Source organism: Episyrphus balteatus, chromosome 1 (assembly GCF_945859705.1).
Source record: "Episyrphus balteatus chromosome 1, idEpiBalt1.1, whole genome shotgun sequence".
In the NCBI taxonomy this organism is placed as follows: Eukaryota; Metazoa; Arthropoda; class Insecta; order Diptera; family Syrphidae; genus Episyrphus; species Episyrphus balteatus.
This window is the reverse complement of record NC_079134.1, coordinates 138602523-138618494: the sequence shown is the minus strand read 5'-3', so window position 1 is coordinate 138618494 and position 15972 is coordinate 138602523. Positions and strand designations below refer to the sequence as shown.

At 29.1% G+C, this 15972-nt stretch overlaps 1 protein-coding gene across 3 annotated transcripts in view; it reads left to right on the top strand.

Moving 5' to 3' along the window:
• LOC129907873 (myc box-dependent-interacting protein 1) overlaps window positions 1-15972 on the top strand; it is a 94259-nt gene that overhangs the window by 19224 nt on the left and 59063 nt on the right. The gene's annotated exons all lie outside the window — the stretch shown is intronic.

The window sequence follows — 15972 nt, the reverse complement described above, 5'->3', positions numbered from 1 at the left end:
GAAAGCAGAAGCTTTAGATATTCTTATTTATAAAAAAAAACCTACCAAATGTTAAAAAAGATATGCGAACATTTTTTGTGTGGAACATAAACTCAAGTTTCTATTTACTGTGCCATTAAGGCAATGCGTGATTATCTTTAGCTGCTGCTTGCTTAGAGATAGAGAGAAGTTCGATGTGTGAATATCTACGTACAATAAGCTAAACGATGTATCTCTACACAAATGGATAATGTATCTACATACGACGTAAATATCTTTTCTAAGTAGAAAGATAAATATTCTCACTATTATTGCTTGTTTGTTTGAATTGAAATTATACACTCCGAATCAATTGATTATGTATCTTTTTTTAATGTGGATTATCTTTTATTTGAATTTTATAGATATTTCCTTAAAAATTTTGTTCAAGATATTTCAGAGAAACTTTAATTTCCTGGTAAATATTTTTAAAAATTATAAAAAAAATAGATTAAATCGAAAGACTCGGAGTGTTTGTATAGAAAGAAACCCGCGCAACGTTTGTTTAACCGTGAAAACTATACGATAAACGAAGAGATATGACATCAAAGAGGCGAGATGCTGGCTTAATGAGAGAAGATTAATAAGAAACTAAACACTCCTGCTGAGAGAATAGGATTGAAAATTTTTTATTAAAGTTTATAATTAATTTTATAGTTAAGACGTGATATTCAAAAAGTGACACAAAACTGAGTTTTTTTGCGCTGAAATTTTCAGTCAAATTTATGTCTTGAATTTTATTTTTTTAAACTAATGACACACACCATCGTGCCATGACATCAGGTATGCTAATTATGGCACAACCTAACACTTCAATTGCCAAAATAGTAAAAATGATTTTTTAGAGACCTGATAAATAAAAATGAAGTAGGTATATGGGAAGTGGCATATTGTAAATTGATGTGTCATGCTGCATGCATAAGGAATTACTAGATTGGCTATAAGCTCATTTGCGACAAATTCGACGAGACACACATGCCCAGAAAATCGGGAAAACTTCCCACATGATTTGTTGGATGTTTTCTTATTTTAGTCTTTTGGTGGATATATTTAGGGTGTTTTTATGACACATTATTTTTTTTTTTTGTGTTTTATGACGAAGAGATCTTTATGAGTATAAAAATGTGTCTGCTAAGATAGACACAAGTAAAAGAAGAAAACGAACCAAAAATGTCAGATTTTGGTTGAAAACATTTGTTTTATTTAATAAAGTTGCTATGTCATCCTACGAGTTCTTGTATATTAAATTAAAATTTAAATTATATCAGGTGGGCTTTTTGTTTTAATTTTTTTTTTTTTTAATTTTCGAAACAATTTTTTATGAATACACTAGTTTAAAATAAAGGAAGAAATAATAAATAATACAGTGTTAGTAAAATTAAAAATAATTTAATGATACATTATTGAATAATTTAAATGAAAAGTAGGTTTCTGAAAACAAATAAATATGAAAATATATTGTTTTAGGGAAAATGCATTTTATCAGACGTTCAAAACGATTTTCGATAGAAAAATATTATCAAAGAATCTTTTATTTATTTATTTGGCTAACCAATGATCAAAGTTAAAAAAAGAAACAAAAAAATATTCCTAATTTCGAGTTTCGATTTCGAAAATATCGTTGCATTAGTCAAAGAAATTAACGACCAAAATGTCTAGACTGTTTTTCTTTGGTTAACTTTTTTTTTTAGAATTTATTAGAATAGGTATAGATTTTATTAGTAACATCTACTTTCGAAATTCAGAGGTCTTGCAGCTCAAAGATGATTTAAACGTTTCTGCAGTAGGCAAATATTTTAAAGGATATACATATACAAATTTGAAGCCAACTATGTACATAAATGGCATTTCGGTTTGGACAATTCTCTTTTTCTTATTTTTCAATAAACGGGTTCACGTTTCTTAGATTTTGAGGTGGTAAGCAATTTCAGGTGCCTGATAAAAATTAATCAGAAATGTTCTTAATTTTACTTGTCAGAAATCGAACCAAAAAAAAAAAATTTCAACTTCGCTACATACAAAATATAGATGCATTTAACGGAGAAATGAAAGTTTTGTCACGTACAATTAACAATTTTTATGTTAATATATCGTCCTGTAAAACAAAATTGTTCTAAATCACAAAAAGCTAATTTTACAGGGGACGATTTTTAAGTTTTAAATTGGTTTAAAAGCTACAATTTTCTGCTCGTTTGCCATTTAAGTTATGTTTTTTATAAAGTTTGTTCTTTTCTCTTGAATAAAATATACAAGTTTACCTCATTAATAGGTGCATACTATTTTTAAATATTTTTTAAAACTAAAAACCCAAAATTGGCCATAGAACAATTATTCCTATACAAGTACGTTTTTTCCTTAAAAAAAAAGTGGACTTGGAACAAAATATGATTGGACTTAAAAAGGCTACTTCCCTGTTTTTATTGTTCTATGTCCCATTAAGTTATTTTATGTGCGGAATTAAATTTTTTTTGACGAAAACGGTTTTCAAATTCGGAAAGTGCACCATCAAATTAGTAAAACTGCATTATTAACTCATTTTCGGTAAAAAGTGGATTCAGAACAATTTTGCTTTACGCCGACGATATGTTCCAAAATCATGTAGGTACAGTAGGGTGTCCGTATGGGAAATTTTTAACTTTTACATAAAATTTTTTTTTATCGAGTTAAACCATCTATTTTTAAAATGTTTGTTGATTCTGGTTAAAAAATAATTTCTTTAAAAGATCACATTCAAAATTTCCCGTTAAAAATTTTTTTTATATTTTATTTCGGTTTTTGAAATTATTAGCTGTTTTCGTGGTTTTTGCTTTTACGTTTTATTTTATTCTTCTTAAAGTACACCACTTATCACAAAATTTTAAACGCAGTTTTATTGGTTTTTAATTATTTTCAAATATTGCATTCAAAAATGTGTGTATAAATCAAAAAATTTAATTTTTTTTAAATTTTTATTTGAAATTATTGCCATTATTATACATTTCAATTAATTTTTTTCCGAAAATTAAAAAATTAATTTAACGGGAAATTTTGAATGGGATCTTTTAAAGGAACTATTTTCTAACCAGAATCAACAAACAATTTGAAAATAGATGATTTAACTCGAGAGAAAAAATTTTTTTGTAAAAGTTAAAAATTTCCCATACAAATTTGTATGGGGAAAGTATGAATTTGCTAAATTCCCCTTATTTAGGTGCTAAACTTTCGATCTGGGGGGTGTCTCCCCCGAAAACATCACTTTGGGAAATAACGGACACCCTAAGGTACAGGTACATCAAATAACCGTCATTCCGGAAACGCTTATTTTGGGATATTTAGATTAAAATTTATTTTTTTTTGCAATATTTTTATCAAAAATCAAAGTCAGTACAATAATCTCAAAAAATATTTCGTTTAACAGTGTCAGAAATAATTATGGTCAAAACGTCATATCCAGGAACGCTTTTGGGCTCTGGATAAATAATGTAGTTTCACTGGGGTAATTTTACACCCTCCCTATTTTCCAAACGCTCGTGCTGTGTTCATCATAATAAGGGTAGATTATAATCCCTTGAGTGTGCGCTTATTATAAAAAAAAACTCAATTGATTCGGTTATTTGGTCAGGTTTTCATAGAAAGCAAATAATACGTATACGCCACAGTGATCCGCAAATCATTTCTTTTTTATCGATGATCTTCCTAGGCAGTTTTATCCAATGTAGTTCCAAAGCTTCCAATAAAAAAAAATTGTATAATATTTTTTTTGGAAATTTGAATTTTTAAACTAGTTAAGTTAATTTAGTTTAGTTTTGTAGCTAAGAGTATGTAACATTATAATTTGCAAAAGCACATATTTTTTATTGAACTCTTATATGAATCACTGTAAGCAACTAATGTCTTTTTATTTTAGTTTTTTTTGTAATATATGTATAGTATTCTCAATGAATTCACTGTCAACCAAACAGAACTTAAAGCAGGTGATTAAAATGAGAGAGGCAATAAAAAAATAAAAGGCGGTAATACAAAGCTAAATCAAGCTGAAAATTTAAACTTTGAAAAAGCTTTCATACATGGCCCAGTTCTATGCCAAATTTCTCGACCTAGCTTTACAAATACATACAAAAATCAAATGGAACACTCAACAGATGTCCTTAGGTGGTATATGTAAAATATATTCACTTGGTTAAATTTTAAAATGTGAATTGTGGTGATTTTATTCAACCGAATACTTTCAAAAACTCTTTCTCTGTTCTCTCAAACCTGGCCAAGTGAATATTTTTTTTTAATGGATTAAATATCCCTTTTTTTCGAAAAAAGCATTTTATATTCATAAGGTCAACCATATGTTGGCAGTAAGTATACCTACTATCACCATGTGCTACTACCATCATCACCAACCAACTAGCACAGCGACCGACTGGCGTTGTTCCCAATTTCGCAACGATTATTATGTACGAATGAGCACTCAAGATAAATTCAAATTTTGCTGCTTCTCCCCCAATATTATATTCACAGAAAATATACACATATTTTTGTTTATCTGCAAACTGACAGTAAATTGGTGGGTGGAATTGGAAAAACAATGTGTGTGAGTGTTTTTTTTTTTGTTGGTTTTTACTTCGGTTCCCTAAAACAAAAACAAAATAAGAGTGTGAAACAGTGATTTTTTTTTAGTGTTTTACTTTATTTCTTATCGTTTTAGGATTTTAATAGATTTTTTAGTTTTTTTTTTCAAATCTTCATCTTTTCACTTGCTTGCGAAAATGATTTTATTGATTATCCGCTAGAAGGATGTAGGGAAGTGAATTTTTTGTTCGCTTAGTGGTTTTTTTAAAGAGTAAAGTTTTTCAGTTTAGACTTTTGAAATTTATTTATTTATTCACAAAATAATTGAAATTTTAATTTTGCTTAGTCCAAGAATTAATTTTTGTTATATTAATTTTGTTTTCGGTTGCTCTATTAGTCAGTTAGCAATTTTTTTTTCTCAGTTTGTTTATTCTTTTGTTTAAATCAAATATGCTAAATTATCAGCAAATTGGAATAAATTTAATAAATGTTAACTTTCTATATTATAAGATCTGGTGTACCTTTATCTTCTTATTCATAGCAGGAACTTTAAAAACTGTCCTTTTTTCGTTTGTAGCTCCTTCTCTGCAGCGCAGTAGCTGAGACCGCTATTGCAATAGCTACTTTCAATCACTCTGCTCTTCCACTAAGCAGTGAACAGTTGCGATTGCTGTTCAATTAAACTAAACCGCTCACTGCTCAGTTCTCAGCCTCCAAACCAAACCAATCTAATTTGCTGTGTTCTTTTTTTCTTATGTTTACAACGATCAAGTGAACAGTACAAATGTTGGATGCTTTTAAAGATTTCACTGCCTTTATAAGCAAAACTGCTTTCTGTTCTTTGTAACTTCAATTCTCTTTTTCAGAAAATGTTCGCGGCTCTTGAATATGTCACTGCTTTTTTATGAGCATTCATAGGTATCTAATGATTTTATTAACGATCAAAAAAAGAAAAGATATAAAGAAAAGTTTAACATGAAGACGAAACAAAGAAATTCTACTTAAATTACCAGTTTTTTCAGTGCACAGGCATTCAAGGAGTTACTTTTAATTTTTGTATTCCATATTTTCAATCATATTTCAAGTCAGGAAGAAATTTAAAGAGCGATTTGCGTCGTTAACTGCTATTTAAAGAGTTATTAAGTAGCAGCTATTTATCGCTGCTTTTTTATATGCTGCTAACTGCTATCACTGCTCTTTAAAAATCACTTATTAGCACACAGCTAATTGTTTGAACTCTGTTTATTTGCATGTACTTACCGGCATCCCTCACAGTTGTTTCTTGTGATGTCGATGGTCTGGATATCCATTATCACCAGAGTAGTTGATAATGGTTGATCGGGAGATTCCCATGATTTTTTGTAAGCCTGCAGCCAATGAAAATTTTCACTTCTAACTTAAAAAAAGCTCCGATTTCATAATAAATTTTGTGAAAGGTTTATTTTTTATTTTTATTCCGGAAAACCATCGCTAAAAATATGCAGGCCTAATGACATCTGAAACAAACAAATACAACGACAATTGTAACCAGTTGACCTCAGGCAGAGAGAAATTCAAAATTGGAAGTTTCTAAGGTGAACCCGTCAATACCCTATTTATGAGCCTTAGGGTGAAACAGTAAAATGGAAGAATCGTGATCCCATTCAAGATTATGTGAAGTGTCGGTAAAGAAAAAATTTCTTTTTCGAAGATATTCACGGAAATAAAAAAAAACAGCTTCATAAAATGTTGGTACTAATCGAATAAACGGTATCAAAGTTCAAACATTGACTTTAATGTGAACTTTAGTCAGATAAAAATGTTTCGATGAAGGCTTTGTATCGTTGGTATTGTTATTGTTATTATTTAAAATGATATTTTTAAACTCAATCTTAAATTTAGTCTTTTGATCTGGAATTTCCTTAAAATTTTCTTCAAAATATATCACAGAAAGAATTTTTGACGCAAAAAAAAAAAATAAATGCCTCCTTCGAAAATGCTTATTAAAAAGTGACTTGTGGTGAGTGTAAAGGACGTATGTAATTGCATATAATGTTCGTATATTTTAATTTTACATTCACAGTCTTATTTCTTGAGGCCCAATTTCGAGGAGCCTAAATTGTTTTGATTTAACTTATACATCCAGTTCCATTCTAAAGAAGCCATTGTTGGCCCTTCAAATATTATATTGCAAATTTGTTGTTGTTTTGAAGGTTAAATCAGTATTATCTTAAATGGCGCCCGGGTGAAGATGTTTTTCAATGTTTTCTTTTATTTCAATATTTTGTACCAACACTTTTTCTAATAATAAGAATACCTTAGTTAAATTCAATATAAATTATCTTTTTCAATTAAACTTTAATCCTTATCTCTATCTCTTAGTCCCCCATTACTTTCTTTACGCCAATTTTTCATCCTGCTTAAGGTCAATAAGTGCTGACTCCATACATTAACCTCTTAAGTACTTCCTTAAACGGACTGACTATGACACCAATCTTATCGACAAGCCAAGTATATATTAAAAAGACACTCCTCCATAAAGTCCAGTGTATTATATTATATTCACATGTGGTCTTGGTGTATGCCCCCAAATTGAAAATCAAAAGAATGGCAAAAAAAAAAGAAAATCCAAATCTTTACAAACCCAAAAAAAAAAAAAAAAACTCTTTGTGACATTTAAATAAATTATCACAATTGATTAACATATTGTTAAGCATAATCTTCACAAGTGGATTTAATTTCAATATAAAAAAAATATATATATAAAAAAATAAAATACAATACAATACACTCGTAACACATAACAACACTTATGCAATTTGTGTGAAGAATCACAATGTTGTGCTGGCAGATCTAGTTAATAATAGAGTCTCTATAGGCAATTTGCATTTGCCTGGCCTGGCAGTAGATATAGCTAGCAAGCAATTCGTATCTAATTGGTGCTAACATTGCTTCATATTTTGCGGTTCGTCTGCAATTGCAATGAGGAAAAAACATTATTAAACAGTAGTGGATTGGACGAAAATCAAAAAAGGGCCCAACTAATTTTTTTTATTCTAAATTACCTGAAAAGAGGCTCTATTTTTGTTTAAAAAAAAAAATGCCATTTTACACGAGTTGGACTTCTTTTCTTAAATTTTTAGGGAATTCACATTTTTGTTTATAAAAAAGAGGGCCCTTAAAGTTACAAAAGTTCACAAAATTATCATTTAAGTAGACGAGTAAGAGAATTTCTTACAATTGGTTTGAAAAACGAAGTTCGTTGAAAATGGGCCCCCTAAATGATAGGGCCCTTAGCACGTGACTATCTTCCTAAATTGTCAATCCACCCCTGACTTATATGCACCATCACAATTCACAACTGCTTAAAAGTTGACTATTGTGCATCACTGCAGGGGGCTTATTTTTCTCACGTTGAGTTGCCCGCGACTATACTAACTACTACGACGACAAAGATACCACCATCATGCAACATCATTGGCTCGATGCGATTGTTTTTGTTTTTCACTATTAACACCGACCACCAGCAAAATCCGCTCATCAATTTAAACCCAAGCAACATTTAATTCATCCTTCTGCGATGCTGGATGATGGGGTAGAGAGTGCGAATATACTACAACTCTTTTAGCGTTTTAGGTTATGTAAATGCTGCCAGAATTAATAAACGTTTGATCGTTTTTAATTCATAATTTTTTTGTTATCTTTTTTTTTTTTTTTTTGCTAACGAGCTTGAGGTAAGCGCATATAGCTGGTGAATTCTTACGTAAGGAGCAGTGCAGTGAGCCTTGGCGTATTTTGTGACTTCATCGCGATTTTATTTATAGGTTCTCTGTTTGGTTACAGTTTGTTGAACACTTTTTTTTTTTATAAACTGGGTCAGAACTTCTCTCCCAGAGATAAATCTAACTGTGCACAAAAAAGCAGGAAACACAAGTTCTCTCCTCAAGGTATATATTCTGAAAATGTAATGCAGCATTTTCAAAATAGGGAAAAAGGTGCCTCCCACAATTATTATTAACATCGCGCAGTTTCAACGTCCCAAATGAAGATGTATAAGCTTGAGAATGTTTTTTTTTTTTATTTGTTTCTGTTTTTCTTTAAACAATAGGTAATATTATCCCGCTTTATAGGAAGTATCATGACAAAAAGTGGCAGCTGGAATAAATATTAGAGAAAGAAAGAAGAAACGAACAAACTTAAGATTATGTCGCATTTGTAATTAAATTATATCTTTTTCTCTCTAGAGTTTTGAGTGACATTTAAGCAGAGACAAGATGATCGCAAAGAAACAAAAACTTGACGTTTTTATAGTTTTGTTTTGTATAGAAATTGATAAATGAGCACTTAAAATAGTGTTGCCAGAGGTTTTATTTTCCAGTATTGTAAGATTTTGGTTTTATGAATTTTCAAAAAGTTAGTTCTGATGTTTTGTGAAAACAAATCGAACAGAACTATACTTAACAATATTGAAACATCCTTGAATTGAAATGTCAAAACTTTTTATTAAATGAATGGAAATTTACTAAGATAGGTTTGGGAATTAAGCGAAATCAAATAGAACAGAGAGAAACTGAGTTCAATTATGTTCAATTTAACTTTGCTCGATTTTTTTTGTCTTGGAATCGAAATGTCAAAATTAAACATTCATAAATTGAAAAAATCACAAAGAGATCAATGCCTGTGAATACACATGCTTCCAAAAAATAGCCGTGTTTAAAAACATGAAAATTGTCCCCAAAATCATTGAAATTATTGCGATTGAATAGTCGCGCGAACAAAATCGCATGTGTGTTCCTAGCCTAATCTGATGAAAATTCCAGAGCTGCAACAAGTTAAAAATATAACAAAATACAAAATAAAGAAGTTTTCTGTTGATGTGTCAAGTCAAATGTCAAAAAAAAATGAACAAAAGCTGAAAAATATAAATTCTTCATATTTAGTACATTTTTAGAACTTTTTTTTGACAGTTAAGGCTTTTTGTTTTATGTAATTATTTAATTTGAAACATGTTGTACTGACCTGTATACATTTTTAATGCAAAAAAAAATACTATTTAAAATTCTAAAACCAAATTAGCAACAATATGCCTTTAACCTGACTAATAAAAATAAGGCTATTGTGTTGTGGAAGTGCCGACATGTCCCCTAAATTGCATTGTTTCTATTGACAGTAAATTTACCCCTGTCATTTTGTTTGCAATTGAATGCTTAAAAAAGTTGTATTTCTGCACTTAAAATATCTAAAAGTCCCCCAAACATAAATTCACTATTAATTAATTTGAGCGAAAAAAAAGATTTCTTTTTAATTCAAATGAATTTAATTTTTTTACTGAACGATTTCATTAAAAGCAGAACATGAGCAATTAAGAGCATACGACCCCATATTAAATCATTTAGAAAACAGTATTCTTTATTTAGTTTGCTCTAACACAAATAACCTACGAACGATTGTTTTGTTTCGTAATTTTGTATGTCACCTTTCACGGCCATCTACTGATATAATTTAAATAGGGTAAACTCTAGGTTTTCTCCGAAACAACTTTAACCTTTTTTACGAAATTATGTATCCCAATGTGTAGCATTTTAATTACGATGTGTTGCATCTTCCATGTGCCAAAAAAAAAAATGGGTGGTAAAATATTTAAAAGTACACGTATTTTTAATTTGCAACTACCTACTTGCAAACAAAAAATCACTTAGTTTTGCAGCCACTTTGCAGCGAATTTGGTTTATACTTTTTCATGTCGCTAGAACTTTTTTCGGTCAAAATATTTTATAGAGAATCAAGTGTGAAATTGATGTAGAATATTCCGAGGAATTCGAATATTGTATTCACAATTCCGAAAAAAAATATTTTCACTCTTATAAAGAGACCTTTTTGTAACCACTTTTTTGAAAAATCGTAATTTTTTTATTTTTGTCCTGCCAAATTCGCACCCGTGTGCCGACAGAGGGTTAAAATATTTTTAAATTCTATTTAATTCATTAGAAAAAATTTGTAATACACCTTAATTTTGTTTAAGTTTTCTTCATCTTGCCACTAAGAACCACATGCTCAAACCAAATTAAAGAATTAAGGTTCTAAATAAAACCTTGCGTTGTTTAAGCTTACTCAGATGAAAAACTATAGAATAAAAGATTAAAAAGTTAAAAAAAAACTGTTGATTGACTGTTTCCTGAAAGATTTTGTATCAACTTCCTATACTGCATGTATACTTGTGTAGTATTCTCTTCCTTTAATCTATACAAATTGTTTTGGTACTAAAAATATCACTCTTCAAATAAAAAGCCAATAACAACAAAAAAAAATTATTCGAACTTTTTCCGTAAATTCTCCTGCTTGCCATGAGAAATTTTGCTAAACAATTTCAGATTCTTGTTCAGCATCAATACAATTTGACTGGACTAATAACAATTTATAAAATTCTACAATTTCTCAGTAAGTGGAGTGAAATCCATTTACATAATTATACCAGTAGTACTTCAAAAGAAGACTATGAAGTTCAACTTTCAAATAAAACTCATCTTGTAATATGATAAACAATGATTCAGAGTTTGAAAAAACTTGGAGAAAACATCTTTAAATTGAAGTTGAAAAAACTTTAAAAAAAATTTTAAAATGTTATCAGAGTTCAGATTTAGTTGAAATTTATGCTTGATAGTGAAACACTGGCCTAGAAACTATAATGCAGCATTATTAACCTTAGTGGCTGTCAATTTTTTTTTTTTTTAATAGTAATATCAAAGATTTTGAGTTATGTTTTCCAAAGTGTTGCAAGGTGTAAAAAATAAGTGTAAAATTTTGTGACAGAAATTGAAATTCTTATATGTATGATTTTGCATTTCGTCTCTCTCAGTATACAATCATGTTTTCTTAACCCTTTCGAACCCAGCGTTACTCTCATGTAACATTTTTTTAAAAATTCGTAAAAAATATTAAATTAAACAATTTTTTAGGTTACGATGGCTTAATTGAAAGATAATAATGCCTAGTTACTGGATTATTACAAAAAGTTAGTCAAATATCATACCTTTAATTTTTTTGTAATGAGAAAGGGACTGAAATTCACATTTTTTTTTTTTTTGCAAAAAATTTTTTTTTTTATATATGGTCATAATTTTGAAAAAAAGATATAAAAAATGTTAATGCAGAAAGTGTTTTGTTTTTTTGCTTAGAAGAAGAAGCATACATTATAGTTTCATAAAAAGTTATTTTCTCAGCTCTCCGACTTTTTTTGGTAGTTATAGGCAGTGCATGTAACTTACATGAGAAAAACACATTAGTTTTGCTATTTATTATTTTGGAAAATAACTTTTTGCTATTCATAATTCTTAGTTGTGATGTTTTTGACCCGATAATACCGAAAAAACATTTTTTAATATTGATTTTCATAGCTTGGGTTCGAAAGGGTTAAGAGTAATATAGGTAGGCGAAAATTTGGAAAAATAGTCTTATATAATATCAAAAGATCCAGGGTACCAACTGTTGTGGAAAAGCAATATTTGTAACATCAATCACGAAATTGTGTTTATTGTAACAATTTCTAGCAGTTGAAACGTTGCATACATATTCCAATACGTATCAGTACTCGAAATTCTTTGTTGCTTTCAACGGTCCTTAGAGTCTGTAAATATCCTACGAATTAGTTCGATAATATCGATAAATAACCCGTATAGTTAATAAACTCTAAAAAAAAAAAAAAATTGATTTGTAATTTTTGAAAGCGATGATATATTTGATAAATGGCGTTTATAGTCCGGTCAATTAACACATCCGAGGTTACATTAATTCCCAGCAAGCTGAAAATTGGTAGGATTGTTGAAAACACCATCATAAATTAAATCTAAAAAGTCCGCATCGATCCGAGGCCTGGAGAAAAAATTTACGGGGGGTCAAAGGTCACAAAAACTGGTTTTTCACTATTTTCAGCAAAACGGTGAGTCTTATCAAAAAATTTTCAATGCAAGAATTGTAGACCAGATTATTATATGTATATAAAAAGTGTCATGACACTTTTTTTCGTAAGACCCACCGTTTCTTAGGTTTTAGGTATAACGATTCAAATAGTTGAAGTTGAGTTGAAATCGTCATATTTAGGCCTATTCTGAAAAAAATCTCCCAACTGAAAAGTTCCTAAAATTTCATTATTTTTTAGCTTGGATTTCGTTCTTCAATGGTTAAGAATATTGGGGAAGCAAAAAAATGGAAATTTTCACCATTTTTCCGATAGGGGCCCTTTTCCCGAAACCATTTCCCTGAGAATTTTTGTTTAGAATAGGTCTGAATATATACAGGGTGTCCGAAGGAGAATGGGCAACCCTAAAACGGCTGATAGTTACACTTATGACTGTTCTAAAAACAGATAGAAAAAAGTTCTATCGCAACCAGTTCATAAAATATTGGCTTTTTTTTATAAGACTCATCGTTTTGCTGAAAATCGTGAAAAACCAGTTTTTGTGACCTTTGACCCCCCAAAAATTTTTTTCCAGGCCTTGGATCGATGAGGACTTTTTAGATTTAACCCTCTACTGCATGAATTATGAACGAAGTGATATAAAACTTTTTTTTACAATTTTTTAGTTTTATTAGGGGTTGAAAAAAGGTATTACATAGAAATTTTTATATTTTTACATATATATACATTTTTAGAAACTTAAACCATATATGGGTTAGTATGCAGTAAGACGATTTCCTGCAGAAAATTAATAACCCATATATGGTTTAGTATGCATTCAAGGTATGTTTTGTAAAGTATGTTTTTATTACAATGGACTCTTCTTATTCATGGAATTTATTCAAACTCTTTGTTTTATCATTGTTGCAGAAGAACACATTCCATTTTCTACACATTGTGTACGTCTTCGTTCCGTAAATTTTACATATTTTGGCGTATTTTTTTGCCATTCAGGGATATGGTCGATTTTCCCAGTTCGCACTGAATTCAACGACTTTTGCCCTTGCTGCTATGAGTGAATTGAAGTTTCGGGATAAGATGGGGATGGACTTCCGTGACTTGTATAACTCCCTCACCTTTGTTTTGTTCCATCTCTGCTTTGATCACCTGCCAAAGTTGAAGGTCGTCTTCTTTTTCGTGACGTGTTGTAGGCTTTAAAGATTTACATAAGTGCTCGGAGATGGCTTGTTTGATGTTAAAAAGAGCCAGAATCTGAAGCTAGATCGTAATCACTTCGAAAGCCATCACCAGTTATAGCATTTACACACTTATTTTTTTCTATAGAACGTCTTCGAATTCATTTTACAAAAAAAAAATAAAAATCCCACAAAAATCAGTAATGTAAGTCACCAACGCATGATAACCCTTATATGGTGTTTTGGAAAAAACGTCAAAAAAAGACAAAAATTATTATAAAAACAAAAAACAAACTTCGTAAACATATAAAAGTATAATAAACACATACGAAACATATTTTTAATTAGATGCAACTAACTTCTTTATTACAAAAAAACACTTGAAAAGTAAACACTTTTATTTGATTGATTTGTACTTTACACATGCTCTTGAAACAATGAGTTTATTTCAGAATCAGGGCTCTCTTACTGATAATAAAAACCGGTTACTTATACAAAAATAGACATAGTTTTATTATAGTTTTTTCTTTTTGACATTTGGTGCAATATAACGGAAATAAATCAATATGAAATCGATAAACCATATATGGGTTAGTATGCGGTAGAGGGTTAATTTATGATGGTGTTTCCAACAATCCTACCAATTTTCAGCCTGCTGGCAAATAATGTAACCTCACCCCCTTATTTTAGTCTAATTTGACCGGATTATTATACGGGTTTCGATTAGATACGACTTTAAAATCTTTACGCATATCCAAATGGAATAGAATTTGATTAGGAATAGTTGCGTAGATGTTTTGTCGGACATTTTTGAGTACAGGGGTACTTGGATACAACTTTGCCTCTCTTTATCTTCTCTTGCATAACAGAACGATATATCATTTTTTTTTTGTTCATGAGTCTTACAGTTGATAAATAGCTGATGGCCTTATGACAGTAATTGAAGGGTAATGAAAATCACATCTTGGATGACGACGTTAGTTAAAATTGCAAAAACTAAATCACAACTAGACATCAACCTTCATAATGACTATTCTTATTTTTCGTTAAAAATTCAATTTTGTTTAATTTTTCCCTTTTTACTAATATTCAGTTTAGTACATGAAAAGATTTTATCAAATTGATACATAATGAAATTCCAACGCAAACGCTATAATAAACTTGAAATTCTAATTGACCGATAAAAAATATTCCAAATAATTCAAATAAAAGTTTAATCTTATCAGCAAATAAAAAACAAAACGCCAAGAAAAACAAAATTAATTACATTACATAAAACATGATGTTCTTGTGAGTAACAATAAAAAAAAATTACAAATTATGGTGGCACTGATAGAATTCCTTATCAAAACAAAACATAATTTACCTTTCTTTTTAAAATTAAAAATCTATCTATCATAAAATAGAATCAATAATGAAATCTCTTTTTTTTTTTTTCTTTCAGGTAATAAACAAATTCGCGCTTTGGATAAACACAGAATCTAAAATGGGCAAGTTTTAGCTGGTAGTTTATTTAAATTTTAAATTAGCTAAATAAAAAAAAAAAATATGACATATTTTCATATCCAAAATAAAAAAAAATTAATATTCATGAGTTTTCTATTTGAATAACTTGTTAAAAGCAAAAAGAACATACATGTTGTCATATTATAATATATTTTACATTTTGAAAGAATAGAAAGTTTTAGTAATTTTTTGTTTTCGATTTCACTTAAATTCTAAAGAATTTAGTTTTGTCTATGTGATGCAATATTTACTAAGAAAAAAATTCCATAACCACATTTCTATAACTTAATTAATTTTTATTAATTTATATAACAGTCATTATTTGTTTATTGATTGAAAAATGTTGATATTTTAAATAATTTATTATTATTACGTATAAGTTTTTGTTGTTATTAAAATAGAATTTTGTGTTATTGTGCTATCTTGGAATTTCTATTACATTTCCATTACAATTCACATGTTTCTTTTTTAATACAAACTAAGAATGAGTTTTTGTCTGAAAATTGTGTCTGTGATTGATTTAACTTTCTTTAAGTCTCATAGGACCAAACATTTGAAATTTGTCCTTGTCATTTAACCTTAATTAAATTCAAAGTATTTTCTTTTATATGACCTTCCAATATAAAAGCTTTCCTAAGTAAACCGAATTAGAAAATTATTTACTAATAGAGTGATAATATAATTAGGAACAAATTATACAAAATAAATTGCTTTTTTATAAAGATATTTTCTCTCACCGGATAAAACCACATTCTTAGAAAATTTATTATAATTAAAAGATGCTGCAAAATAATTTTCTTACATAGCAAAATTAATTAATGTCATCTTATCTCTGTT